Genomic DNA, 27,630 nt, shown 5'->3' on the forward strand with positions numbered 1-27,630 from the left:
TTAGAGAAATGAGTACCGTTGCAGAAGATACAATCTCTCCTTTCTTTGCCTGACCTCTTATCAACTGGGCTACCCTTATTGTGGTACTTCCTCCTCTTGCTTGGATGTGGAGAACCATATTACTGCCCCCTGTCACTTGATATGTGCCTACGTAACCCCGTTTAGTAGGTGACTTATGATTATTGATATTGGGATAAAGTTTCCTTTTGTGGAACTTGACAGGTGCACTGGGGTCTGTAAACGTGGTATTCCTAGAGGTAATGGGTTGGCTGGTTTGCAGTTGGACAATTAGCTCCTGCAGGCCCACTCTTATTTCTTCCAACCCGAAGTAACCCGTGTGATATCTGTTAGATAGCCACTCTATTGTCTTGTGGTTCAATTTATTCTGAATCAAGGCACTCAACAACCATTCTGCTCCCTCCAGATCATATTTATTACTCAAGGTCTTAAGAGTGCTTTCTAGTTTGATCCTAAATTGCTGTAAGCTGTTGTGGTTGTGATCTGGAGTCTTCAAACTTGCCAAATTAGCTACTAGATCCAGCCTACTTTGCTCCAAGTTACCGTAAGTGACCTCCAACAAGTCAACTGCCTCACTATAGGAGTCATCTACATTTGGGAATGCTTGTATGAGAACATGCGCATCTCCCCTTACTTGTCCCTTTAAATAGCATAATTTGGTAACACTTGCAAGATCACTCCTATCATGTACGACTGCTTTAAAGATAGACCAAAACTCCTCACAGTTTTCTCCCGGATTAAACACAGGCATGCATAATTCTGGGAGTTTTGGTAGACACCTCTGATTTTCCTTACTAGGTTGACCAACAACATTGTCTACACCCTTTACCTTCTCTAAAGCCTTAGTTTTGCAGGACACAATGTTGTCCTCCACTTCATAATATTGATCCAGCAGCCGCTCCCTTTCAGCATCATCTGCACAATTCACCAGAAGATCGCTCTCACAGTCCTTATACCACAATTTATATGACTCATATCTACTTTCTAAGGCATCTAGGTGTAGCTTTAATTCATCAGGGTTTACCGTTTCTTGTCTCATTAACTCCATACACTTGTTGTATGATTTAGTAACATGACCCTTCCGAGCTTGTAGTGACGCTTTCTTTGCTTTGGCATCCATGGACTTGCCAGCCGCACTAACTTCCTCAGACCCAGCCATGGTTAGGGAATTAATCACCAATTATACGACTTAAGTAGACACTTTGTGTGAGTAATTCTTGCACTTGTATAAATCCTAGCCACCCATGTGCTAGTAATTAATTGGGTTAATTATCATCCGCCACACGACCGATTAAATTTGTGTACCCTATACCCACTTTCTTCAATCAGTCAATTATTAAGTAATTAATTTAATTAATTTTTCACTGATTGCATCCGGTTCAGGAAGGACCAGCGGTTATATGTGGAAAATTTTATAGGAGTGATTACTTGTACGTACCTCGACATTACATGCATACGAGTAATCTCCTTGGGAGACAACAACGATATTGTTTACCATAGTCACCCACGTAGACATGTGAGAAAACTTAACCTCCTCTGGTCACTGCAGGTGGCCCCCTCGACCCTAAGTAAGTAAGTAAGTAAATTTATTCAGGTATACACAATACAGTTACATAGAATTCTCATACATAGCAGCATATGTGTAGAGAACCTAGGATAACCCAAAAAAGTCAGACAGAGTGACTTATTTCCATTGGGGTCCTTTTACCTTATTATTATAATATAAAGGTTATAATATTTTCTTATTATTCTATAATGAAGATAACATCTTATTATCATACTAAAAAGACTATCTACTACACGAGGGTCATTAAGACTATCTGCAATACGAGGGTCATTAAGACTATCTACTACCCGAGGGTCATTACGACTATCTACAATACGAGGGTCATTACTAGGGATAAGGTAAAATTTACACGTATTTTAGCTAAAAAATAGAAAATCATTCCCCTCCCTTTCTGTTGCTTCATTCATCAGACACTTTTTGGCAGTCTTCTTGAACTGGTTCAAGCTATGACTGGCCTTGACATTTGTGGGTAGTCTGTTCCATTCCTTTATTGCTGTACAATAAAAGGTGTTTGAAGCTTGGCCACTGACTGTGGGTACTACAAAGTTGTGCTCTCTCCCCCTAGTACTATGATTGCTTTGGTTCCCAACCTTGACAAAATTGACAGCAAGATATTCTGGACACTGTTCGTGAGCAATTTTATAAACATGATTTAGCTTCAGTTGTTTTACTCTGTCTTCAACATTCAGCATATCCAACTGCTGTAATTCATCCTGGCCTACATGTTCTCTTGGTCCCAGCCCCAGGATGAATCTTACTATTTTGTTCTGGGTGATTTGCAGCCTATCTTTCAGTTTTTTTTGTCAAGGCAGAGTACCAAGAAGAGCAAGCGTAATCCATATGGCATTGTATAAGGGCTAGACATAGGGTCCTGCGAGCCTCAGTAGGTAGACACTGTGCTTGTCTATACAGGAACTTCAGCCTGGCATTCGCTTTCTTTACTACACTGTTCCCTATCAATTCTCCTGACATGCATGGGTCAAAGGGGATTCCCAGATATTTAACTGATGAAACCAAAGTGATGGACTCCCCATTACACTGAACATTAAAATTATTTACCCTTCTCAGTTTATGTTTCGTTCCAAAGAGAATGGCTTCAGTTTTCCCTAGGTGTAATGATAGTTTGTTGTCTACTAACCATTTGCTGCAGGACTCCAGTTCCAGTGTTAAAACATTAGCAATATCTTGTGGGTCTTTACCTGTCACTAACAGAGCACTGTCATCTGCATACAGTAGGAGTTTGCACTTGACACTGATAGGCATATCATTGACATAACATAAGAATAGTAAGGGACCCAGAATACTACTTTGGGGAACTCCACATGTTATCGGCAGGGGTTCTGATTCCGTTTTGTTGATTTTGACTATTTGTCTCCTGTTGCTAAGGTAGGACTTAAACCAGTCTACAGAACCTATACCGATAGATTGAAGTTTATTACATAATATATTGTGGTTGACAGTATCGAAGGCCTTTTGCAGGTCTAAGGTTACCATACCTATGAGGTTCCCTTTTGCCATTTCAGTTCTCAGGTAATCCATCAGATTAATAAGGGAGGTATCGGTTGAGTAGGATCTTCTAAAGCCCGATTGATAGCTATGGAGAATGCTGTTGTCATTAAGGTACTTAACTACTTGAGAATACACCGCCCTCTCCAGAATTTTAGATATTATACTGAGTATACTAACAGGTCTATAGTTGCTTACATCAGACCTATTATTTTTCTTGAAGATAGGAGAAACTCTGGCCTCCTTGAACCCCTCCGGTACGGTATTAGTGGTGATTGATAGATTTATTATGTGAGCAATAGGGATTGACAGTTCAAAAGCACCATCTTTTAGGAACTTAGATGGGATGTTATCAGGGCCTGTGCTCTTAGTTGGGTTTAACCTGCTTAGTTCTTTTTGAATGAAGTCATGAGATACACTTACTAGTTGACAACTGTTTGGGGTTACCCCTTTATTGGAATAGTATGTTTGAAACTTATCAGAGTCTGTGTTAAAGGTATTTGATGCAGCTGGTAGTTTACTTACTAGTGTTGATGCAACAGATGTGTAGTAGGAATTAAAGCAATTTGCCACCTTAGATGTTTCGTGGCATACCTCATTATCGATAGTGAGTACTATGTTAGACCTATCTACTGGCTTATGGCTATATCCCAATTGTTTTAGTTGTTGCCAGAGCTTTCTGGGGTTATGCTTATATTCTTCAATTTTTGAGCAATAGTGCTTTGCCTTTGCTCCTTTTATAAGCCTCTGTACTCTGTTCCTCACCCTTTGGAATTCATTTAGTGCTGCAATATCCTGTCTGTTTGCTTTAAATCTTTTTAGCAGCTGGTCTCTGAATTTCATATTATCTAATATCTCAGTAGTCATCCAGGGTTCAGTTCTTCGTTTAATCCTAACCTCTTTAACTGGTGCAATATTATTAAGAATGGTAGTGAACATTGTTTTGAAATTTTCCCAGGCATCGTTTACGTCCGTGCAACTTGTTATCTCTGTCCAGTCACAATTGTGTAGCCTATTTACCAGTGTTTCTTTACTGTAGTTTCTAGTTGACCTCATTTTTATTGTCCTGTGTAGGCCTATCCTATCCCTAGTGATTTTCCTGGTGCAGTAAATGATGAAATGATCACTAAGACCTGTGGTAATGACGCCTGACTGACTAATGTTCTCAGCGCGGTTGCAAAGTATGTGGTCAATTAGGGTGGCTGAGAACTGTGTGATCCGGGTTGGTTTATTAATTAGTTGGGTGTAGCTATTTAATCCTAGAATTTGCTTATACCTTTTGCATAGCCCGTTATTCTGTTGCTGAAAACAGATATTGAAGTCGCCCAGTATTATTGTTTCGCAATTGCTTTCAACTCCGGACAAGACTCTGGAAAAGTCTTCTAAGAACTGGTCCTGGGTAGGAGGGCGGTAACTAGTTCCTACTAAGATGGGTTTGGTCTTGGGAAGCAGCACTTCAAACCATAGAATCTCCAGTTTATTGTTATTTAAATCAGGTCTTGGGTTGTAAGCTAAGTCATTTCTAATGTAGGCACATACTCCACCGCCCTTTCTGTTCCTATCTAAGCGTTTTATATTGTAACCTTCTATTTTGACCTCGTCGTCAGTCACCGTATCATCCAACCAAGATTCAGAGATGGTTATAACTGCCGCCCTAATTTTGTTAGCTAGAATCCTAATCTCTGCCAATTTAGGAAGAAGTGATCTTGCATTGACATGAATAAAGTGAAGGCCTGTTTTCATAAAACAATCATAATCATCAATATATGGCAATGGGTCATTTGTATTAAAATTAGGTAAATCAATGTCATCACTGCTAAAGGGTAACTGTGCCAAAGTGCATTTGTTACACACAAAATGAATTCTGGCACCGTTGCTATAATTGTACATACATCCATCATGCACCCACCCCTTACACATTTTACATAAGGTGCCTTTTCTGTTTTTCATGCGTACTTTAGTACAGTGTATGCATCTGTTTGGTAGTGTTTGAGATAATAATGGCTGTATTGTCTCACATTGACCTATGTATGCATTACATATGGAGTTAAGGTTATCATCCCTAGCTACTAGACCGTCATTATTGCCGTCATTTATCTGTCTGTTTTGCCTCTGCACAATAGTTTGAGGTCCTGGATTAATTTGGATATCACCACTTAAGAGCGCTACAATAAGAGCTGTGTGCCATTGTTTTTGTTTGGGTATGCGGTGTTGCCATACCTTGCGGCGATAGTGAGGTTTACTTTTCTGGTAGGATGGCAACTGTTGGGCTTTTACTGTCCAGGGCGCTGTTACTCCATTCACCTTTTCCAACCCCCATGACTGATTTCTTTCTTCATGGAATTGAAGAAGAAATATAAATATAATTATGGCAGCCTGTACCCCTCTAATGCCTGCCATTTTCACTCTTCGCTCTTTTACTCATATACAATAATATTTATTTTTCTTTTCCAGTCCCTAGTACACTTAGTATCTGCTTTAATTACACTGAATTACTAGTAAAATTTCCTCTTCAAAACCCTCTTCACTGCTCACTTTTCCCTTAACTTCACAAAACCCTTACAGTTGACCTTCAAAACCCTCTTCACTGCTCACTTTTCCCTTAACTTCACAACACCCTTACATTTAACCCCTTATTCACCCTCCCCTACCCACCTCACTTCACAGTCTGGCTTCACCAATTAACTTCTAACTCCTTTCCATTCTGGTAGACCAGAAAGGTTTAATCAGTGGTTTTATCCTTCCAAATCCCCCTCAATTCCATTTATCGGGGGTTGTGTCGTGTTGTTGTCTCCTGACCTGTTTTGCTGACTCAGCCATTTTTAAAACACTGAGGGGAGTAACACCACCTGACTTTCCTTGAGTTTATAGATATATTTGGCTTTTTCTGCTATGATTCTCTCACTGGTCACTGGTCAGCTGAATATAGGTCAGCTGCTAAAATATTAACCTTGACTATTTACCTATTCACTTCTTTCCCACGACTGGCACTGAGGGATAACCGTCCTATACCTTGGAGTTTTATACATATCTATCCGAGACCAGTATAAATTGGGTAGCACCCTCAAGTACGGCGCTACTAATTAATTGTGGACTGTATAGATTATATTAGTTTAACTGAATGAAGGGGGGGGGGTAGGTTACACATGGATATACCCATCAAGGAAAAAACACTTGTACATAATCCCACCACTTACCAGATATTCTCTGGGGGTCACTTGATGTAGCTGGATCACCCATAACCTATCCAATTACAACATACCTAACTGGCCAGTATCAGTCTGCTATAACTAGAAGGGTTACTTAACTGTGGGTGATTGATACTCCTTATTTCCTCCATTCACCATCTCATTTCGATGTCCTGCTACACCGACATGGTTCTCATTCCAGCAGGACGAGGTATCCGTTGGTTTGTCCCGGTTTAGAAGTCGTGACTCAATGAACTTCACTTTCCTCGTGACGGGAACAATGAGGTCTAACGTGTTCACTCGGAGCAAGGCGACTTATTTCACTTCACGCATTCTCTTAACTTAGCGTTATTATCATTAATTACATTACAATTCACAAGACGATTTAATGTCTCATAATTATTATTCACATTAGAGATCACTCCATTAAGATCTGAGACCGATGAGTGATGATTAAACCAAGGGTAATTTTCCCCGGGACACAGTCCATGGTGACGCGCCAGTCACCCGGTCCTACCCTTATTCACTCATTTTACCACTCTATTACGGTGGTCCCGTAAATCACGTTCCCTCACTCTCCACCAGGAACAGTTACGACACTTCCTATTATGAAATGAGGCCTATATTAATCCTTAGGCCGCCGTGAACGCCAATTTTCTGATTCCATGCTTTCCCAGCCTCCTCACTACATTCAAAACACTCCCGTCTCTCGTGCCCTCGTTCGACCTATACCCCCGCACATCTGCGCAGGCGCAGCGGGAACCCAGTTGGTTCCATTCAAAATACAAATACATTTTGACCCAAATCAACACATTAAACACTTATGAGGCACTATAGCTTCGGAAATTAAATAATTTCCACAACTGTATTATGCTACAGGTTTGGTTAAATAAAAGAAGATATGAAAAAGGCCTGGAAAACTTCCAAATCCTGGACTCTCGAAAATTGACCAAATCCACAAATATTGTATTAACTAAACCCAATGAGCCTCACCTACAGCCTACTGATACAACCAATATACTAAATGACAAATGACAGATTTCCAGGCACCAGTTACTACATCTTTTTTGTATTTTCCATTTATTTCCTCCAGAGGATTTCACTTTGAAATTCTAAAAGACTTATCTGATCAGCTTCAAATTTTCAACCAAAGTTAACCTTAACTAGGGAAAGTTTCATGGAAGAATTGGCATGTGTAGGTTCCCTCTCCTTAATTTTACATTGGCCATACCCGATTTTGGTTACCATGCGATTACCTTAGGCAGCCTCTTCTGGTCGGCTTCAAACGTTAAACGCTCGTTCATCGTACTTGGAAGAATGTTGAGATTGTCAGTGGAGTATGTAGGTGTCATTTTGTCAGTTTTAATTTCGAAATGGTACAACAGTACTTTCCTTTACATATTTGAGGTACGCTTCTTCTGAATGGCTTCAACCCTTAATGTCTGAGTTGTGTCATGAAACTGCCTTCAAGGCCATTGTAGCAAGTTTGCTGGCATAAAAAAGTATTATTTTAACAAGTTTGCTGGCATAAAAAAGTATTATTGTAACAAGTTTGCTGGCATAAAAAGTATTATTGTAACAAGTTTGCTGGCATAAAGAGTATTATTGTAACAATATTACTGGCATAAACAGTAATATTGTAACAACTTTGCTTGCGTAAAAATAACATTGTAACAAGTTTACTGGCACAGAAGTCCTTCAGTGTTTAAATTGCAGATTACCAAGCAGCGAACTGTAAATCTGCACGCTGTTCTGATGCATGATTTAGAACTAATTCCGATATCACTTGCAGAAATCAATGACTTGCATCACACAGTGAAGTCTCTACTGGCTGACATTTCACTAACAGAAACACTTTGCCCAGAAACCACTGCACGTCATGATCAGTCATCCCGTCTCATCAATCATCATGCATACAGTAAGGAGAAAGCGGAAGCATTTTTTTTTTTGCTTGAAAAGAACACATATGGAAATCCCTCCATTACCAAGAGTTCTTCAACAAATTGGTTAACATCTTGCTTGGAAAGATCACCTGCAGAAAGTGGGGAATCCTGAAATACTTTCGTTGCTAGATCTTTTGTGGTAATGTTGCACAGAGAAGAGCTTGTACATGGCAAGAACCTCACTTGCAGTATGAAACCTTAGATTGTAGGATAGTGTCCACTACTGTTTGGTTGAATTTCTTAGCCGAACGTTTTGCAAAAAAGTTGCCGACCCTAAACTCTGCCAGCACAGACTTGTTAAGCTGGTGCATTTTATCAAGATAAAGGGGACCTCAGCGTGCATCATAAAGATGGTTATACCTCGCAGAGTCTGGTAACATTACGCTGAAGGAGAGCAGAGTAAAATCTCAAACACCATCACGCTCAGCTCGTGTGAAGAGTAAGAATCGTATTTTTCAGCTCATTGTGACATTACTTATCAGAATCTTTAGCAAAGGAAAGGAATTTTGGTAACAAAATATGCCATACTTAGCATACATGATGTATGCATGATTTAGAATTAATTCCGATATCACTTGTGTGGAAGTGTGAATTGCTCATTACTCTATAATTTGTTCATGATTGTAGCCAAAGTATAAACGTAAGTAACCATTCTACAGAATTCATTACCTTTGTAACTTGTGAGCTCATTACCTTTGTACCTAGTTCAGCTATCAAAACTTTGGGGGCCCAGTCCCTGGACCCATTACGTACCTCTGTAATCTGTAAATACCTTTGTAACTTGTCATGATTGTGACCAGACTTACCTGGAGTTCATTACCTTTGTAAATTGTGAGTTCATTACCTTTGTAAATTGTGAGTTCATTACCTTTGTAAATTGTGAGTTCATTACCTCTGTAACTTGCTCAGCTATCAAAACTTTGGAGTCCAGTCCCTGGACCAATTATGTACCTCTGTAATCTTTTGACTACCGCCCACAGGATGGGTATGGGGTGCATAATAAACATATTAAACTAACTAATGTATGCCTTGCAAACATACACACTATCCTGCCCAAGGAGTCCACACACTACCAGTACCTAAGCAAATCCAGAGCCATTCTTATGATTCCCTATGTCCTTCACAAAGTTCAATATGTAAACACTGCCAAAGCGTTGTATTAACTTGTTTTAGTAATGCGAGACAGCCCACTTCAACTCCATCAGCTTGCAGTACAGGGCTTAGTCTTAGTCCAGGTGTGCAAATATTACGATATTCCCTTCACATCTGTGTTCAGTGTATCCAGATCGTGAACTGAGAGAAGGGTTATTGGCAGCTATCCAAGACGTCTTCTCAGCATCCTTCAAAATGACTGTTAGATTAAATGATGTCCGGCTAGGCTTATCTTAAGATTCTTTACGTAACAAGTGGGAAGCTAGGTCAATTGATTTTGAATGTTTGATTCAATCACTGTTCTCTACAAATGGATCGAATCATACCTTCTTGACTGCTATAAGTATTAAAATCTGGTTCACTTTTGTATGACTGAATATTAGCTGAGTATAGCTCCTCCAATACACATGGAACAAGTTGACTCTTTTTTTTTATGATCCAAGCAATTTATGTGAAATATCAGATGCTTGTCCTCGTCATAAAATCTGGGAGATGTGGAAGGTGTACTTTGAGGTAGTACCTTGTGAGCTCTCGGTAAAGAATAAACAATGATGCTTTCTCTGGAGCAGCTGTTCCACCAGGTAAAAGAGGAACTGGAGGAAACTAGTAGAGATATGGCGATTAAGAAAGTAGAACAGTAGGATTCCTCACACCCTTCACAACAGCTAGGGCGAAAAATATGGTGGTCAGTAGTGGAGAGAAAAGGCGCCAGATTCAAGACGGGAAGGATTGAAGGAAGTCTGAAAACTTACAATTTCTTTGCTGTGCTCGAAAATCAGTGAAGGACATTTAATGCAGTAATGAACCAGGACAACAACAGGAAGTGCCAGAGGAAAGACAAAAGTAAATACATTCTTGTAGTTGATCATTTGCAAGTATGGTGTATGGATCATGCTCTCTGCGAAAGGTACATGAAGAATGAAGTCGTGTTTGCCTTGCGAGGGAACAGGAATTTTAAGGACAGGATTAGTATCTTGACTGGAAGTGAGAATAAACTAATCATTTGCCTAAGTGTTGCATGAAGGCTCAAACGCTTCACTTATATGGTATTTTGCATAAGATGAGGGTGAAAATTGAATGGTTATCCAGGGTCACTAGAGTGAATTGCTAACTTTTAATGCTTCAGGTATCATGCACCTTTCGCGACCTGTCTGAGGGCTTCAACTAATTTATACCAATGATCTGGTATGGAAACATAGGGGCATGTTTTCTTAAGACACCTGCTGTTCCTGTTCAACTAGCAGTAAGTACCAGGGTATTAGCCGACTGGTGTGGGTCGCATCTTGGATTATACCTGAAGTGGGTTTCGGGGGTCAATGTCCCCGCGGCCCGGTCTGAGACCAGTCCTCGTGGTGGATCAGGGTCTGGTCAACCAGGCTGTTACTGCTGGCCGCACGCAAACTGACGTACGAACCACAGCCCGGATGGTCAGGCACTGTCTTTAGGTGCCTGTCCAGTGCCTTCTTGAAGACAGCCAGGGGTCTATTGGTAATTCCCCTTATGTATGCTGGGAAGCTGTTGAACAGTCTTGGGCATCTTACACTTACTGTGTTGTCTTTCAGTGTACTCGTGGCGCCCCTGCTTTTCATTGGGAGAATGTTGCATTTCCTGCCGAGTGTTTTGCTTTCATAGGAAGTGATTTTCGTGTGCAAGTTTGGTACTAATCCCTCTGGGATTTTCCAAGCGTATATTATCATGGATCTTTCTCGTCTGCATTCCAGGGAATACAAATCAAGGGATTTCAACCGTTCCCAGTAATTTAGGTGCCATATCGTACTTATGTGTGCCGTGAGAGTTTTGTGTACACTCTCCAGGTCAGCAATTTCGCCTGTCTTGAAGGTGGCAGTTAGTGTACAGCAGTATTCCAGCCTAGAGAGAACAAACGATTTGAAGAGAATCCATGGGCTTGGCGTCCCTAGTTCTGAAGGTTCTCATTATTCATCCTATCATTTTTTCAAGCAGATGCGGTAGATACATTGTTGTGGTCTTTGACGGTGGTGGTAAGATTCTCTGACATTATCACTCCCAGGTCCTTCACATTACTTTTTCGCTCTATTGTATGGTTAGAATTTGTTGTATACCCTGATACAGTTTTAATTTCCTCAAGTTTGCCATATCTGAGCAGTTGAATTTTTTGTTTACTGAATTTCATATTGTTTTGAGTGACCTAATAATAATAATAATAATAATAATAATAATAATAATAATAATAATAATAATATCTTTATTTCTACAAGTACATGTACAAGGTATACAGTCCTAGCTGACATCAGTGACATACTACGATAGAAAGCCGCTTGTTATGCAAAGCATTTCGGGCACATTAGGTCAGTTTTGTCCCAGGATGCGACCCACACCAGTCCACTAACTCCCAGGTACCCATTTTACTGATGGGAAACATAGACAATCTGTGTTAGGGAACACGCCCAATGTTTCTACCCTCACTGGGAATCGAGCCCAGACCCTCCACGTGTGAAGCGAGAGCTTTAGCCAACAGATTTGGTTGATGTCCGCTTGGAGTCTTACGGTGTCTTCGATAGAGGACACTGCTTACATCTCTATGTCAGATATGAGGATGAGGAATAGGATGGGAGCAAGTACTGTGCCTTGTGGAACAAAGCTTTTCACCGAAGCTACCTCAGACTTTACTCTGTTTATTGTTACTTTGTGTTCTATTTGTTAGGAAGTTATAGATCCATCTACCAACTTTTCCTGTTATTCCTTTAACACGCATTTTGTGCGCTATTACACCGTGGTCGCACTTGTCGAAGGCTTTCGCCAAGTCTGTGTATACTACACCTGCGTTTTGCTTATCCTCTACAGCATCCAGGACATTGTCATAGTAGTCCATTAGCTGTAACAGGCAGGAGCGACCTGCTCTAAACCCGGGTTGCCCTGGGTTGTGTAACTGATGAGTATCTAGGTGGTTGGTGATCTTGCTTCTTAGAACCCTTTCAAAGATTTTTATGATATGGGATGTTAGTGCTAAAGGTAGCAGCAATTGTTTTGCTGCCACCTTTGTAGAGTGGGGCTGTGTCTGTTGTTTTCAGTGAGTGTGGGATGACCCCTGTGTCCATGCTCCCTCTCTACAGAATGCTTAAGGCACCTGACAGGGGCTTCTTGCAGTTCTTGATGAACACAGAGTTCCATGAGGCAGAGTGCATGAGTATGTCATTTATTGCCCAAAGTTGCCCGAAATGCTCTGCATACGGTGCCCTGTGGCCTGGTGGCTAAAGCTCTCGCTTCATATGATGATGTATAGGTTCGATTCCCGGCGAGGGTAGAAACATTGGGTATGCTTCCTTACACCGGTTGTCTATGTTCCCCAACAGTAAAATGGATACCTAGGCGTTAGTCGACTGGTGTGGGTCTCATCCTGGGACAAAACTGACCTAATTTGCCCGAAATGCTCTGCATAACAAGCGGCTTGCTATATAGTAGTATGCCATTGATGTCAGCTAGAAGTATATAAGCTGTATCATGTACTTGTAGAAATTAAGAGTGGCGCATTCATGAAATTAACACGAAAAGAAGGTTAAGTTTCGTGGAGGCTGAAGATATAAGCTACTTGGAAAGAGAGGCCGTTCTGCAGCTGTAAATGATAAAAATATCGAGAATTATAAATATAGTAAAAATAACAGTGCTTGGTTATGATGGACATACCATCAAAATAATATGAAGTTTAACGAGGAGAAATTTCAACTACTCAGATATGGGAAACTTGAGGAAATTAAAAATGTATCAGGGTAGTTTACCTGGAGAGAGTTCCGGGGGTCAACGCCCCCGCGGCCCGGTCTGTGACCAGGCCTCCTGGTGGATCAGAGCCTGATCAACCAGGCTGTTGCTGCTGGCTGCACGCAAACCAACGTACGAGCCACAGCCCGGCTGATCAGGAACTGACTTTAGGTGCTTGTCCAGTGCCAGCTTGAAGACTGCCAGGGGTATACGACAAATTCTAAGCATACAATAGAGCGGAAAAGTAATGTGAAGGACCTGGGAGCGATAATGTCAGAGGGCCTCGCCTTCAAAGATCACAACAATGTATCTACCTCATCTGCTAGGAAAATGGTAGGATGGATAATGAGAACCTTCAAAACTAGGGATACCAAGCCCATGATGATTCTCTTCAAATCGCTTGTGCTCTCTAGGCTAGAATACTGCTGTACACTAACGGCCCCCTTCAAGGCTGGCGACATTGCAAACCTGGAGAGTGTACAACGAGTGTGTCAACGAGAGTGTCAACGAGATAAAGTCAGTTATTTATTTATTTATTTATTTATTTATTTATTTATTTATTTATTTATTTATTTATTTATTTATTTATTTAATAATTTGAACATACATACAGAGGTACAAAACAATACAGGTAAGAGCAGCATGCCAAAGCCACTTGTATACATAGCATTACGGGCAGGCTTAAAATTAACTTAAGATTAACTAAGCAATGATGTAATCAGTGATAAAACATTATTGTAAACAGATAACAATAAAGCACAAATGAGTATTACAAAGACAGGTCATATGGTTGCATGCATTGCTGAACATTCAGTAGAATGGAGTATTCTGTTAGGTAGTGTATTTAAAAAATAACAAAGTTAGATTGGGTCTTAGGTTTAACATTTATGTGATATAATTGTGAGAAACATTTAAGATATACAATTTATAAGGTTCAGTTATTCAGTATTTATTTGGTTTTGGGTGAGTAAGTGATCTTTGAGAAGAGACTTGAATTTATAAACAGGTAGTGTTTCTTTTATATCTACAGGTAATTAATTCCAGATTTTAGGGCCTTTTATGTGCATTGAGTTTTTGCATAGCGTGAGATGGACACGAGGAACATCAAAGAGTGATCTGTGCCTTGTGTTATGGTTATGTGTTCTGTTGAGGTTGGCAAGGAGATGTTTGAAGGGAGAGTTAATATCAGAGTTAAGTGTTCTATGTATGTAATAGGTGCAGTAATAAGTATGGATGTTTTGTATGGTGAGTAGGTTTAGAGTTTTGAATATTGGTGGAGTGTGCTGCCTGTAGTGGGAATTTGTTATCATTCTGACTGCAGCCTTTTGTTGGGTAATTATTGGTCTGAGATGGTTAATTGTTGTTGAGCCCCATACACAAATTCCATTCAAAGTTTATTCTCTATAAGGATTACAATGCTGAGTTTACAGAAATTTGGTTATTGTGTGGTTTACATGTAGTAAAATAGTGATTACAGAGTGTACCACTAGAACGCTTAGCATGGCTAGGCATTTCGGGCAGACTTAGTTTTATTCTTAATTGTAAAATATTACAAATTATGAGGTAAGTTGGTATTATGGCTAAGTGACTAAATACTAGTTTGTGAGTTTAGCAATGTAAATGCTTTTGTTTTGGCACAGTACATAGTTTCAGTATTGGAGTATCACAGGATTCATTATTTTAAGATTGAGATTAATATTTCTGTTTATGGTCAAATGAGTCAGTGAGTGTAAGTGTGAACCACCAGGTGGTATTCGTGTAGTTAGTTGACAGGGTGTATCAGGGAGATAAGATGTTTTCTAATGGTAGTTTTGAAGGTGATGAATGTGTCTGCAGTTCTAGAGTTCTCAGGTAGGGTATTCCAGATTTTAGGGCCTTTGACATACATTGAATTTTTGTAAAGGTTTAGTCGGACACGGGGAATGTCGTAGAGATGTTTGTGTCTGGTGTTATGCCTGTGGGTTCTGTCACAACTATCAAGAAAGCGTTTTAGGTCAAGGTTGATATTAGAGTTTAAGGCCCTGTAGATGTAGATTGCACAGTAGTAAGTGTGGATGTACTGAACAGGGAGTAAGTTTAGGTCTATGAAGAGTGGGGGGGTGTGTTGCCAGGGATGGGATTTAGTGATTATTCTTACTGCAGCTTTTTGTTGGGTTATTATTGGCTTTAGGTGTGTTGCTGCAGTTGATCCCCAAGCACAAATAGCATAGGTGAGGTATGGATAAATAAGTGAGTGGTATAGTGTGAGAAGGGCATTTTGCGGCACGTAGTATCGTATCTTGGAGAGGATCCCAACCGTTTTGGATACTTTTTTGGTTATATGCTGGATATGGGTGCTGAAATTCAGGTTGTTGTCAAGGTATAAGCCTAGGAATTTGCCCCCATTATTTCTGGTAATTAGAGTGTTGCCAATCTTAATGTTAATTTGTGCATCTCCTGCTCTGCTACCAAACATAATATAGTAGGTTTTGTCAGTGTTAAGCGTAAGTTTATTGGCTGTCATCCAAGTCGATATTTTGATCAGCTCCTCATTCACAGTGGTGTTGAGGGTGGCAAGATTAGGGTGAGAGATGACATAAGTAGTGTCGTCAGCAAAGAGAATGGGTTTCAGGTGTTGGGATACGTTTGGAAGGTCATTGATGTATATGAGGAAGAGCAGGGGACCAAGGACGCTTCCCTGCGGAACTCCAGTATCAAGTGGCCGTGTTGCTGATGCTGTGTCTTTAATGGTGACATACTGATACCTATTAGAAATGTAAGATTTGAAATAAGCAAGCGCATGGCCTCTTATACCGTAATGATCAAGTTTGTGGAGTAGGATGTCGTGGTCTACTGTGTCAAAAGCTTTTCTTAGGTCAATAAAAATTCCTAGTGGATATTCCTTATTTTCCAATGCTGTGTAAAGCAGATCTAGCATTTTTATGATTGCATCATTAGTGCTTTTATTTTTCCTGAATCCAAATTGGCAGGGGTTGAGTATGTTTTGAGCCGTTATAAATGAATACAGTCTCCTGTGCACGAGTTTCTCAAAGATTTTGGATAGCAATGGTAAGTTAGATATTGGCCTATAGTTGTTTAAGTCTGTAGGGTCACCACCTTTATGTATTGGTGTAACCCTTGCCAACTTGAGTAGTTTCGGGAAGGTGCTAGTCTCTAGTGACTTGTTAAAGAGTAATGAAATAGCATGCGAAAGGACATGGGCCGCTCGCTTGTACAGTAATGGTGGGACATGAGACAGATTCTCCGAGTTATTTTTAAGTGACTTTATAATCTCGGTGACTTCCGTGGGCTCAGTTGGTGCAAGATAAAAGGAATTAGGGAAATTCCCATCTAGGTAGTCCCCGGCATGGGCATTGGTATGTGGGATTTTACTGGCGAGATTAGATCCTATGGTTGAGAAGAAGTCGTTTATCTTGTTAGCTGTGTCAGTGGGATGTAGTGGTGTTTCATTAGGTTTAGTTAGGACAATATTCTTGGTTTTTCTCAGTTTGTGGGTCCCTAGAATCTGAGAGAGTGTTTTCCAGGTCTTTTTTATATCTCCTCTAGTGTCTGTGAATCTACTGGAGTAGTATAGTTGTTTGGCTTTCTTTATTACTTTGGTGAGAGCTGATGAATAGTGTTTAAGAATATCTTTGTGTATTAAGCCTTGTCTATATTGCTTTTCATATTGGTGTTTCTTGTCAATGGATTTCAGAATGGTGCTGGTTAGCCATGGGCAACCAAGCCGTTTGTTTGTGATCTGTTTTGTTTTTATAGGACAATGTTTGTTGTATAGTCTAAGTAATTTGTTAAGAAAAATGTCTGTCCAGTCATCAATACCATTGGCCTTGGAGAATTCTGTAGGCCAGTCAACAGTCTCTAGGTCAGCTGTGAACTTCCTTACTGAGGCCTCGTCATGGAGTCTAAATGAGACTTTGTTGTATTCAAGTGGTGGTTTACTAATGTTTGTCAGGAGGAAGGTAGGGTAGTGGTCTGTAGTGCTATCTGTGATTATCCCTGATTTAAGGGGGGCTAGTATATTGGTCCATATGTGGTCTATTATGGTTGCACTTGTCTCAGTGAGCCTGGTTGGTTTAGTTATTGTTGGTATGAGAAGTGTGTTGTTCATATTGTTGATGAAATCAGTTACAGGCTGATCATCTAGTAAGCCAAGGTTGATGTTGAAGTCTCCAGCTAAGAGAAGGTGGTGCTTATTCATTTGTCTGTTTGTTATTAGTGACTTTAATTTCTCACTGAAATTTGGGATGTTTGTGTGAGGTATCCGGTAAATGGCACCGATTGTTATAGGCGTCTTAAGGTTTTTTACAGTAAAATTAGCAAAAATGTATTCCCCATATTCATCACTAAAGCAAGTGGTGCTAATACAAGATAATTGGTTAGAGTAATAGATTGCAATACCACCCCCAACTTGGTTTGGTCTGCAGTTGTGAATTGCTGTGTATCCTGGTAGAGGGTAGATATCTATTGTGTCCTGCTTAAGCCAGGTCTCAGTAAGAATAATGCAGGTGAGATAGGGGTAAATAAGAGAGTGATATAGGGCCAGGAGGGCTGACTGTGGAACATAGTATCGTATCTTCGATAGTATGCCTACGGTCTTGGAAATTTTCTTAGAAATTTGTTGTATATGTGTATGAAATTTGAGTCTATTATCAAGGTGGATTCCTAAGAATTTTCCCTCTGTTAGCTTTGTGATAGGTGATCCGTTTATCATTATGTTAAGAGGTACATCTGTAGCTCTGTTACCAAACTGAATGAAGTAGGTTTTGTCAATGTTTAGTGTAAGTTTGTTAGTCCTCATCCAGGTAGATATTTTCTGTAATTCGGTATTTACAGTATTGGCTAGCATGACTGGGCTCGAGTGAGAGAAGACGTATGTAGTGTCATCTGCAAATAGTGTGGGTTTGAGTAATTGCGAAGCATTTGGTAGGTCATTTATGTATAGGAGAAAGAGAAGAGGGCCAAGGACACTTCCCTGTGGGACACCAACTGTAATTGGTTGTGCGGAAGAGTTGATCAAATGAAAATGCTGGCCCACAGATTGCTCCAGCTTCATCCTGTTCCCTACTTGTATGTCTCATAATAATAAAAATGCTTTCAAATGAGCTGATGTAGGTAACAGCTCTTAATTTGTCAATAATGTTAGGAATCCTTAACCTGTAAATAGCTTGTCAATAAAGCTAGGGATCCTTAACCTTGTCAAACCCTGTGTAAACAAAAAAAAAAAACTTTCAGGGCACATATAAGCTCGATAAGGCACCTAAATTACTGGGAACGGTTGAAGGTCCTTGATCTGTATTCCCTGGAACGCAGGCGAGAGAGATATATGATAATATACACTTGGAAGGTCCTGGAGGGATTGGTACCAAACCTGCACACGAAAATCACTCCCTGTGAAAGCAAAAGACTCGGCAGGAGATGCAAGATTTCCCCAGTGAAAAGCAGGGGTGCCACCAGTACACAGAGAGACAACACAATAAGTGTCCGGGGCCCGAGACTGTTTAACTGCCTCCCAGCCTACATAAGGGGGATTACCAATAGACCCCTGGCTGTCTTTAAGAAAGCACTGGACAGGCACCTAAAGTCAGTACCTGACCAACCGGGCTGGGGTTCGTACGTCAGTTTGCGTGCGGCCAGTAGTAACAGCCTGGTTGATCAGACCCTCATCAACCGCGGGGGCGTTGACCTCCGAAACCCTCTCCAGGTAATACCATAAATAATAGAAAAAAACAAAGAACATCGAAGAGTAGCTTCTTCAGCATTTATTGTATAAACTGTTGTGCCGCTGAAAGCCAGATAAACGAACTAAGATTAATTCCATTTAGAGGAAATGAAATGTAGATATTATAGCAATAACAGAAACGTAGTTTAATTTGTAGATTCGAGATATGACTGCCGAATGACACATAAAAGAACTTAAATGATTTCCTACAGAGAAATAACAAGAAAGTGGATGAAGCGTCACTAAACGTCAGAGAAAACTTGAAATTTTCTTAAAAATTATATAAAGTCTGCAGGCCCCTGACACTGAATCACCATGGCTGCAATTTTCTAAATGAAATTAAAATCTGAATTAGACGTTCGTTACGGATCCCATAACCTAGACATCGACTCTGGGAGACTTCTTGGGGATAAAAGTATCAAGGCATTAAGATGTGAAAATATAATAATCCTGGGGATAGACAAATAATCCGCACATAGAAGAATGAAACTTATGATGACGTTTCGGTCGTGATTAGTTAATGGTCGAAGTGGACCTCAACGTCGCTGTAAGTTTCATTCTCCCAAGTGCGGGTTATTCGTGTATTGTTCCAGTCACGGTTTTCTATTCAATACTGGGGATTTTAATTTTACTCAGATTGACTGGAATTCCTTGACTGGGAATTGAGCGTCAAATGATTTCCTTGACATAGTTCTCGATTTCTTTTAAAAACAGTTTGTGACAGAACCAACGCGAGGAAATAACCTGCTTGATTTTGTACCGGCAAACAAGGAAACCCTTGTAAACACTCTACAAGTCATGGAAGAGCTTCGTATATGCGGTCAAATATCTGTCACATTTAAAATTGTCTAGAAGTATGATAATATGGATACTGCGGTGAAGGTCCCAGATTCTGGTTCTGCGAATTATAATGGACTCCAAGAGCACCTGTCATGTAGTTACTTGAGAAACGAGAACTGCCTAATGACGGCTTTCTAAATACTATACAAACTGCTCTTAATGAAAAATAACATCGAATAAAACGGGTCCGAAATTGATGAACGGGCGACTACAATATCTTTTAAATGAAAAGAGAGTTTACAGGCGCACTAATAAAGGAGAGGGTTACCTTAATGAACCATTATGTTCATACTAAAAGATAGGTAAACGAAAAGATAAGAAAGCTAAATGAGATTGTGAGATTAAACTTATTAATGAATCAAAAAACAAATCCGAAGATTTTTTTCAAGTATAGAGAACGAAGGTTAGAGAGAAGCTGGGCACACTTAAAGCTAACTCAAGACGCTATACTGATAATTGAGAAAGAAATGTGCTATTTCTTTTCAATAATTATTGACTGTCGGTTTTGTTTGTGTCTTATACGACACAAACGAGATCCTCATAATTATTAGAGTGGACGTAATATCATAGTCACTAGAATTCAACAGGTGGATCGATTAAAGTAAAATAAAATCCCGGGTCTTGAAGGAATGTTTTCAAGAGTTCTAAAGAAATTAGTGAATCATTAACTAACATTTGCAACACATCGCTACAAACAGGTATCGTGTGTAAAAGATGGCTAATATGACTCCTATCTACAATGGGAGATTAGTACCTAGCATCACAATACTACCCAATAATAGCAGATATAAGAAATCACCTCGATGAACTTAATTTGGTTAATGAGTTTCAACATGGATTCACAAGAGGCCGATCATGCATAACAAATTTGCTGACCTTTCTTGTCAACATTTGAGCAGTAGACAATGATAAAGAATTAAAGAATATGACGTTGTCTACTTCGATTTCAGACTTTTGGAGTCCCACACACAAAAGACTTAAAAAATAACAACACATGTTTAGAAGGAAACATTTTCTCAAGGACAGAGTCATGGCTGACATAAAGGCAGCTAAGAGTATGTATTATGCTCTCCATACCCATACTGTGGCTGTGGTGCAAGGATTACAGAGGTACATAATGGGTCCAGGGACTGTACCTCAACATTACAGAGGTACGTAATGGGTCCAGGGACTGTACCTCAACATTACAGAGGTACGTAATGGGTCCAGGGACTGGAAAGCAAAGTTTTTATAGCTGAACAAGTTACAGAGGTAATGAACTATCTACATGTTTATATCCGGATGTATTAATGAAGTGAAATGAGAATGGGGACCACTCATGAGTGGCATTCCACGGGGTTTATTGTTTGTATAATGACCTTTCTGAGGGAATTACCTGGAGTTTACCTGGAGAGAGTTTCGGGGGTCAACGCCCCCGCGGCCCGGTCTGTGACCAGGCCTCCTGGTGGATCAGCGCCTGATCAACCAGGCTGTTGCTGCTGGCTGCACGCAAACCAACGTACGAGCCACAGCCCGGCTGATCAGGAACTGACTTTAGGTGCTTGTCCAGTGCCAGCTTGAAGACTGCCAGGGGTCTGTTGGTAATCCCCCTTATGTGTGCTGGGAGGCAGTTGAACAGTCTCGGGCCCCTGACACTTATTGTATGGTCTCTTAACGTGCTAGTGACACCCCTGCTTTTCATTGGGGGGATGGTGCATCGTCTGCCAAATCTTTTGCTTTCGTAGTGAGTGATTTTCGTGTGCAAGTTCGGTACTAGTCCCTCTAGGATTTTCCAGGTGTATATAATCATGTATCTCTCCCTCCTGCGTTCCAGGGAATACAGGTTTAGAAACCTCAAGCGCTCCCAGTAATTGAGGTGTTTTATCTCCGTTATGCGCGCCGTGAAAGTTCTCTGTACATTTTCTAGGTCGGCAATTTCACCTGCCTTGAAAGGTGCTGTTAGAGTGCAGCAATATTCCAGCCTAGATAGAACAAGTGACCTGAAGAGTGTCATCATGGGCTTGGCCTCCCTAGTTTTGAAGGTTCTCATTATCCATCCTGTCATTTTTCTAGCAGATGCAATTGATACAATGTTATGGTCCTTGAAGGTGAGATCCTCCGACATAATCACTCCCAGGTCTTTGACGTTGGTGTTTCGCTCTATTTTGTGGCCAGAATTTGTTTTGTACTCTGATGAAGATTTAATTTCCTCATGTTTACCATATCTGAGTAATTGAAATTTCTCATCGTTGAACTTCATATTGTTTTCTGCAGCCCACTGAAAGATTTGGTTGATGTCCGCCTGGAGCCTTGCAGTGTCTGCAATGGAAGACACTGTCATGCAGATTCGGGTGTCATCTGCAAAGGAAGACACGGTGCTGTGGCTGACATCCTTGTCTATGTCGGATATGAGGATGAGGAACAAGATGGGAGCTAGTACTGTGCCTTGTGGAACAGAGCTTTTCACCGTAGCTGCCTCGGACTTTACTCTGTTGACGACTACTCTCTGTGTTCTGTTAGTGAGGAAATTATAGATCCATCGACCGACTTTTCCTGTTATTCCTTTAGCGCGCATTTTGTGCGCTATTACGCCATGGTCACACTTGTCGAAGGCTTTTGCAAAGTCTGTATATATTACATCTGCATTCTTTTTGTCTTCTAGTGCATTTAGGACCTTGTCGTAGTGATCCAGTAGTTGAGACAGACAGGAGCGACCTGTTCTAAACCCATGTTGCCCTGGGTTGTGTAACTGATGGGTTTCTAGATGGGTGGTGATCTTGCTTCTTAGGACCCTTTCAAAGATTTTTATGATATGGGATGTTAGTGCTATTGGTCTGTAGTTCTTTGCTGTTGCTTTACTGCCCCCTTTGTGGAGTGGGGCTATGTCTGTTGTTTTTAGTAACTGAGGGACGACCCCCGTGTCCATGCTCCCTCTCCATAGGATGGAAAAGGCTCGTGATAGGGGCTTCTTGCAGTTCTTGATGAACACAGAGTTCCATGAGTCTGGCCCTGGGGCAGAGTGCATGGGCATGTCATTTATCGCCTGTTCGAAGTCATTTGGCGTCAGGATAACATCGGATAGGCTTGTGTTAATCAAATTTTGTGGCTCTCTCATAAAAAATTCATTTTGATCTTCGACTCTCAGTCTGGTTAGCGGCTTGCTAAAAACTGAGTCATATTGGGACTTGAGTAGCTCACTCATTTCCTTGTTGTCATCTGTGTAGGACCCATCTTGTTTAAGTAGGGGCCCAATACTGGACGTTGTTCTCGATTTTGATTTGGCATAGGAGAAGAAATACTTTGGGTTTCTTTCGATTTCATTTATGGCTTTTAGTTCTTCCCGCGATTCCTGACTCCTAAAGGATTCTTTTAGCTTAAGTTCGATGCTTGCTATTTCTCTGACCAGTGTCTCCCTGCGCATTTCAGATATATTGACCTCTTTTAGCCGCTCTGTTATTCTTTTCCGTCGCCTGTAAAGGGAGCGCCTGTCTCTTTCTATTTTACATCTACTCCTCCTTTTTCTTAGAGGAATAAGCCTTGTGCATACATCGAGTGCCACCGAGTTAATCTGTTCTAGGCATAAGTTTGGGTCTGTGTTGCTTAGTATATCTTCCCAGCTTATATCGGTTAGGACTTGGTTTACTTGGTCCCACTTTATGTTTTTGTTATTGAAGTTGAATTTGGTGAATGCTCCCTCGTGACTAGTCTCATTTTGTCGGTCTGGGGCTCCACGCATACATGTCTGAACCTCAATTATGTTGTGATCTGAGTATATTGTTTTTGATATGGTGACATTTCTTATCAGATCATCATTGTTAGTGAAGATGAGGTCTAGTGTATTCTCCAGTCTAGTAGGCTCTATTATTTGCTGGTTTAAATTGAATTTTGTGCAGAGATTTAAAAGCTCGTGTGAGTGTGAGTTTTCATCAGAGCTGCCTCCTGGTGTTATTACTGCAACAATATTATTTGCTATATTCCTCCATTTTAGGTGCCTTAAGTTGAAATCCCCCAGGAGCAAGATGTTGGGTGCAGGAGCTGGAAGATTTTCCAGACAGTGGTCAATTTTTAACAGCTGTTCCTGGAATTGCTGGGATGTTGCATCCGGAGGCTTGTAGACTACCACAATGACTAGGTTTTGGTTCTCGACCTTTACTGCTAAAACTTCCACTACGTCATTTGAGGCATTAAGCAGTTCTGTGCAAACAAGTGACTCTGCAATGTACAGGCCAACCCCCCCCCCTTTTGCCTGTTCACTCTGTCACATCTGTATAGGTTGTAACCTGGGATCCATATTTCGTTGTCCAAGTGATCCTTTATGTGGGTCTCAGTGAAAGCCGCGAACATTGCCTTTGCCTCTGCAAGCAGTCCACGGATGAAAGGTATTTTGTTGTTTGTTGCTGGCTTTAGACCCTGTATATTTGCAAAGAAGAATGTTATCGGACTGGTGGTATTGTTGGTACTGGGGGGGGATTTTTTTTCCGGCATTAGTATCTGTATCTGTTGGTTTGGAGTGGAGGCCATCGACTGTGGTTCCACTCCAGGAATGACTGGATTTGGTGTACGATTTCTGCCATTTCCTGCCAGTTTTTTTCCTTCCTGGCACTAAAAAACCTCTCCCTCTTGAGTGGCTGTGGCTACCCAGGTTTTCCCATGGCCTGGATGTTTTGTATCTTTTTGTCCCCTTTAGATGGTATGCCTGGCAATTTAAGTTATAGCACAGTCTTTCCTGTACTGAAGAGGTACACATTTCAGGGTGAAAAAGCTTACAGGAAGGGAGTTTGCATTTTCCTGTTGTCATATGGGCATGACATTTTCTAGGGTGGTCATAGTTGCATGTCCCATCTGTTTTTCCAGATTTCCCATGCCAGCAGATACCAAGTGCATAGTATGTGCACAGGCTTGGTTTCCGTTTGCCTTGGGTTTCTGTGACTGTATTCCCTGTTGGTGCATGTTTCCCTGTCTTACTCCTATCCTCCCTAGCACCAACAATGGAGCTCCCACCAGTTGTTTTTGGTAATTTATCCTCACTATTGCTATTGGAGTCCTCTTGTTTGCTATTTCCTGCGGTATTTCTAGTTTGCAATATTGGTTTTATCTTATCTTTGACTACACTTGTTTCCCTACTATGGCTCCTGTCCTCTATGAGGTTATTTATATGTATTCCTTCCTGCGTATAATTCCCGACTACCTGGACAAAATCTCCAGCTTCACCATTACTGTCTCCCAGGACAGTATCTCCAGCTTCACCATTTCTGTCTCCCAGGACAGCACCTCCAGCTTCACCATTACTGTCTCCCAGGACAGCACTATCAGCCCCACATTTACTGACTACCAGGACATCACCTCCAGCCTTACAGTTTGTGACTACATGGCCAGTATCAAGGGCAGTACCATTCAGCCCAGACTTTTTATGTTCCCATCTGTTGTAGAAAGCTTCCAGGTTTTCTATGAAAGCAGCTTTGATGTTATCCTCTTTTAATACCCTTGTGATTTTAGTCCACAGATTTTCCTCATTTGGGCATACCCAAAAACACTTCTCTGTTTTAATACTGCTTGTAGCTAGTTCTGGGATATCTGCACAAGGAGCGTGACACCAATTTCCACAAAAATGACAATTTATCCATGTGGAAGCCCGTTTGTTTGACTGACCACAGACTACACACAGCTTCATAATGATTTGAATGGTTGATTTACTGCAATTCTACTAGCAACCTCTTGAATATTATATTAATAACCTTAAATGAAGCTCTAGCTATTTGTATTTCTGTTTCTAACTCTTTTTGTATATTGGACAGCTTACCGTCACGTTCCTGATTTTTAATGTTTGTGTTTATAAGGGCGCCTACAAACCCATCCGTTTACAGTCTGCTTTATTGTCCAACGAAACTGTTTGAAACCAGTCCCGGGTTCGGACCAGTCAAGGGTTCGGACCAGTCAAGGGTTCGGACCAGTCAAGGGTTCGGACCAGTCGATCTGCTCTGATCAGTGGGTCACTTATTTAAAACATACTGGTCGGTGATTTGAGCTAACACATGAAGGATCTACTGGAAATTATCTACCCGAGTAATATGTGATTTGACTGATACAAAAGTATAACTTGCGTGTTGAAGAGCCGGTGATATCTGGCAGCTCCTACAATGACGTACAGTCGACCTCTTTGTTTATCAATCGCTGTATCTGGCTTTTCTATTTTTGTTTTTTCCGTCTCCACCACAATAAATGCTATATTATCACTATAGTTGACTGGTGCAAATTTTGGAGGAAGGACGCTTTTTCTGTAGTAATAAAAGCAACGTGAGTAAATTCGCTGATGACACAAAAACTGTCCAACAAAAATTCCAGAGGAAGACTTCATTTAGGATGATTAAGACAAGACAATGTTGTGGTCAGGTGACAGATAAAGTTCATTGTGGAACGAGCAAAGTCTTAATCCTCAGGAATGAACTAAATAATGTAGAATATGACCGTACAAAATGTAAAAAAAAAAGAAAAAAATTGAAATCTTTCGACAGCAATTTCTGAGCGTCCGTAATAAGGCTAACAGATTGCTTAGACTTATATCTGGACGTATTAGAAACCGGGGTATAGAGATTATTTAACAGCTTATTCGGATTATGCAGTTCTGGTCTTCTCACTACAGAATGGATATAAATGCTATATTTTGGAATGCATAGAGATAAAGGAGAAAATTAAACCATTGCATAGGGAATCTTTCATGGGAAAATAGTTTAAGAATCCTGTTCCTACACTGTCTCGAAAGACGTAACATGGAGATATGACTGAAGTATATAAGTGGAAGACATGTGTAAGTTGGACTTGCTTTCCATGGGCCAGCAGGCCTGTTGCAGTGTTCCTTCTTATGTTCTTATGGTAACCAACAAAGAACTCAAGATAATGTATTCAAGTTTGGTAAATTTAGATTTAGAAAGGAGAGAAATTATATAAAATATCGACACTGTTGATAAAGGCTGTATAAAGCGGTCCTTTAGGGGCAACGTTTTGCCCACACAGTGAACTTGTCGGTATACAATACCGACAAGTTGATAGGACACATTTGCGACACTGAAGTACGTATCTTTATTGCCGAAATATTGCGCAGCAGACTTCCTCGGTCAGCCAGGTGAATGCGGCATTGGCAGCAGTAGAAATAATATTGACGTGATCGGTCCGTCACCCTGGGAGGTGGCGAGTCCCTCAAGCCTGAGGTACCAGTGGGAGGTGGCGAGTCCCTCAAGCCTGAGGTACCAGTGGGAGGTGGAGAGTCCCTCAAGCCTGAGGTACCAGTGGGAGGTGGTGAGTCCCTCAAGCCTGAGGTACCAGTGGGAGGTGGAGAGTCCTTCAAGCCTGAGGTACCAGTGGGAGGTGGAGAGTCCCTCAAGCCTGAGGTACCAGTGGGAGGTGGAGAGTCCCTCAAGCCTGAGGTACCAGTGAGGGGTGGAGGGTCCCTCAAGCCTGAGGTACCAGCGGGAGGTGGAGAGTCCCTCAAGCCTGAGGTACCAGTGGGAGGTGGAGAGTCCCTCAAGCCTGAGGTACCAGCGGGAGGTGGAGAGTCCCTCAAACCTGAGGTACCAGTAGGAGGTGGAGAGTCCCTCAAGCCTGAGGTACCAGTGGGAGGTGGAGAGTCCCTCAAGCCTGAGGTACCAGTGGGAGGTGGAGTGTCCCTCAAGCCTGAGGTACCAGTGGGAGGTGGAGAGCCGCTCAAGCCTGAGGTACCAGTGGGAGGTGGAGAGTCCCTCAAGCCTGAGGTACCAGCGGGAGGTGGAGAGTCCCTCAAGCCTGAGGTACCAGTGGGAGGTGGAGAGTCCCTCAAGCCTGAGGTACCAGCGGGAGGTGGAGAGTCCCTCAAGCCTGAGGTACCAGTGGGAGGTGGAGAGTCCCTCAAGCCTGAGGTACCAGTGGGAGGTGGAGAGTCCCTCAAGCCTGAGGTACCAGTGGGAGGTGGAGAGTCCCTCAAGCCTGAGGTACCAGTGGGAGGTGGAGAGT

This window comes from Cherax quadricarinatus, chromosome 22 (assembly GCF_038502225.1).
Source record: "Cherax quadricarinatus isolate ZL_2023a chromosome 22, ASM3850222v1, whole genome shotgun sequence".
Taxonomy (NCBI): Eukaryota; Metazoa; Arthropoda; class Malacostraca; order Decapoda; family Parastacidae; genus Cherax; species Cherax quadricarinatus.